This window comes from Lycium ferocissimum, chromosome 4, assembly GCF_029784015.1.
Source record: "Lycium ferocissimum isolate CSIRO_LF1 chromosome 4, AGI_CSIRO_Lferr_CH_V1, whole genome shotgun sequence".
NCBI classification, from domain to species: domain Eukaryota; kingdom Viridiplantae; phylum Streptophyta; class Magnoliopsida; order Solanales; family Solanaceae; genus Lycium; species Lycium ferocissimum.
In genome coordinates, this window is record NC_081345.1 from 75,381,919 (window position 1) to 75,385,398 (window position 3,480).

Genomic DNA, 3,480 nt, shown 5'->3' on the forward strand with positions numbered 1-3,480 from the left:
GGTTTGGGCCAAATTTGGGTTCTCACACTACCTCCATCTAAAAGCTTAAATCATAGATGAGAGATATTTTTAGAGAGAAACACCCTCCACAAAGGGGAGGCCTCCCGAGTGACACAAAAGTGGTGGAGGTAATCATATAGAGAAGTGTCTTTTGCCATTTAGCGCCCAAAGTGAAATTACTTCCAAGTTGTGGAGTGCAGAAGCTTTGGTGGAAACGGGCCTATAGAAGAAGCAGAGACAGAGGCGCCATCTGAGGTACCACGTGAAATTGAGGAGTGCAAGAGAAAATTTCAAATGTCGTTGAAGTTAATCTTGTGCCAAATGTTCCAAAGACCCAAGATGTGAGTAGTGACAAAGGGAAAAGTAAACTTACCGGGCACTCAGGCCTTTCACTCAATTGATAAAATCTTCACCTCCCTTTCCTCAGAGGTTAGTGAAGAAGATTGTGAATGCTAAGTGTCAACGTTTCTATGATCAACTGAAACAACTATCGATGAATATTCCATTTCTTGATGGCTTCCAAGAGATGCCGAGTTTTGCAAAGTATTTTAAGGATCTATTGACGAAGAATAGGCCAACCAAGAATGACACAGTGAGTGTGACTCACCATGTTAGTTATGTAATAGCTATAACCAGGGTTCAGAAGAAGGAGGATCCAAGGGCTTTTACTATTCCATGCTCTGCTGGCCATCATGATTTTTCTCATGCTCTCTGTGATAATGGGGCTAGCATTAACCTAATGTTGCTTGCTATCTATAAGCAATCAGGGTTAGGAATTCCTAGACCTACTAGCATACGACTATAGATGGCCAGTTAGGGTTGTTGATGACATGCTTGTTCGGGTTGGCGAATTTTTTCTATAGGCAGATTTCATGATTCTTGATTGTGCTGTTGATCGAGATATTACTATTATTCTGGGAAGACCTTTCCATGCCACCGGAAGGGCTCTCATGGATTCAGAGAGAAACGAGACCAAATTTTGTGTTAACGATTTGAAAGCATTTAGGTTGTTGATGCTATAGATGTGGTAGATGAGGCTATTAAATTCAAGATGGAAGAAGAGTGCCTTGGGGAGACATTACAGGCTATCCTATTCAATTTTGATGCAGATGATATGGAGGGGTATGTAGAGACTATAAATTCGGTTGAAGGATTGGGATACTATTCTTATCAACCAAAGAAATTGCCTTTTGATCTTGAGAATCGAAAAGCTCCTCCAGCAAAACTATCTATTATTGAGCCGCCAAAGCTTGAGCTCAAGCAGCTCCCAGCACATCTGAGCTATGAGTTTCTTGGTCAGGATAATACATTGTCAGTTATTGTTTCTGCTTTGCTAACTGCTAAGAAGTCTCATAAGGTTATCAATGCGAGACTTGATGGGTTTAAGACGTGACTGGCTACATTAGAGAGGTAGGACCCGAGGGTGATTTGGCACCACTTTGGGATGAGTTTAATAAGTTCAAGGTTGATGTTTAGGCATTGCGTGCTAGAGATCAAGCTGACTTGGAGGATCCCACTTAGACGATACCGGTGGATATATCATCACTCATACATGTTGAAAATTTGATAGAGGAGAATGATGAGGATGACTCCCCGATTAAGAACAAAGGTAAAAGGAAGTGGGACGATGTGGATCCATCTGGTGAAGTGACTAGGAGGTTGCGCCTCCAAGAGAATGAGAACATGCAGATAGCCATCGAGGTAGGGGCATCTCCAAGGAGCACCCAGGCATAGGTGCTCGATTTTAGCCAGACATTTCCACCTGTCATCCCTCAGCCAGCTGCCGATGTGGTGTCAGTTCATACTTCTGAGGCAGAGACACCTCCTGATGTTCCCAGTGCCTAGTTCGCCCAGGTATGCCGAACCCTCATTTGTGTGCTTTGTTCGATGCATTGGGGACAATGCAAAATTTTTGGTTGGGATAGGCTATTTGGTTTATTGTTGTACCTTGTATATATGAGTCTAGGAACCCCCTCGGCTTTTCTTGGCCGGTATTCTTTTCTTGAAGGGTTTTATTTCTGTTGAATCTGGCATGTTTAGATTGTTTAGGTAAAATAGAGTACTTATGACTTATATGGTAGTGGTTTTTGAACTTATGGCATGTTAGGCATGGTTGGTTGAAATTCCTGAATTAAAGTGACCCCTCCTATTTTTTATGCATACTCAGATATTGCTGTTGATTGACATGTATGATTCTTTTTGTGACGTTATAAGTATTGGGGTATTGTGTGTGATGAATGTTCGCATGAGAGGTTACACTCGACTTAACAACAAAGATCCTTATGCCATTGTGTGTGTGAGTTGTTAGTTATTGTTAATATACAGCATTTGTAATCTAGAACTTGCCCCGTTAGTCGTGCTCAATTTCTAAGGATAGTTTAGTTGTTGAAATGATCTTAGGCTTTCTTTGGATGATTTTTTGTGCATCCTTAAGCCTTTAAGCCTACCCGTTCACATAAATAATCCCTAATCTCCCATTTTGAGCCTTTTGACCTTTTCTTGACTAACCGCGAACTAACCATTACCCTTGTTTAAATTCTCCCTGTTTTGCACCCGTTCCCTCATTAACACTTTGAGAAGATCAAATTAAGGCTAAAAGCCTAAGTTGGGGGTGACACACATGACGTGGATATTGAGGCATAACGCCTAAGTTTGGGGTGGTAGTAAGTTTGCATAGTAAAGAGAGTCGGTGTGGAATGTAACTGCTTGCATTAGATAAGTATAAAAAAAAAAACTTGGTTGTGTGTTTATGTAAGAAATAAAAGCAGTAAGTATAGACCACACTAAGGTTAAAGGATTGAGGGAAGAGAAATGAAGAAAAAAACAAAAAAAGGGAATAAAGACTAAGAAGTGTAGTGTTCAAGGAGGGTGATTCACTATTACCTAAATATTTATCCCACCAGCCCCTAAGCCTACAATACAAGCCGAGAATAAGTCCTACTGTGATCGCAACCAAATAGTCTGAAGTTGACAGTATTGAAAATAAGGGCAAGCATATTGCATTTGCATCTGTAGTGCATGAAATTCTTTGTGAGTGTGAGTGTTCTCTTCTTCTTTGTCTCTGTCCCTGTTCTTCTTGCGCATACGTGTTTGCGAACATTTTTTTATCTGTGTGAGGGTATAAGGGTTGAATGTGTAAAAGGAGTGACCACTCGAAGCGACATTTGTACGTGCATTGATACTTCTGATAATGTGATGTCATAGATTGAAGCGCCATTGTGAGTCATAGTGAATTTGAGTTATGTGTTGTATCTGTGAGTATAAAAGTGAGGTGATTATCTATGAGAAACATGCACGCCTGTAGTTAAAAGCCAAAACCATTGTAGACATTATTAATTTGTGATATCTAAGTTGTAGTCGAGTCATATGTGTTGTGTTACTTGCTTGAGGACAAGCAAAGACTTTAAGTTGGGGGTGTTGATGTGCCCCATACTTTCGGCATATTTGATGCCTTTTGACGATAAGTTTTACTTGTTTTTA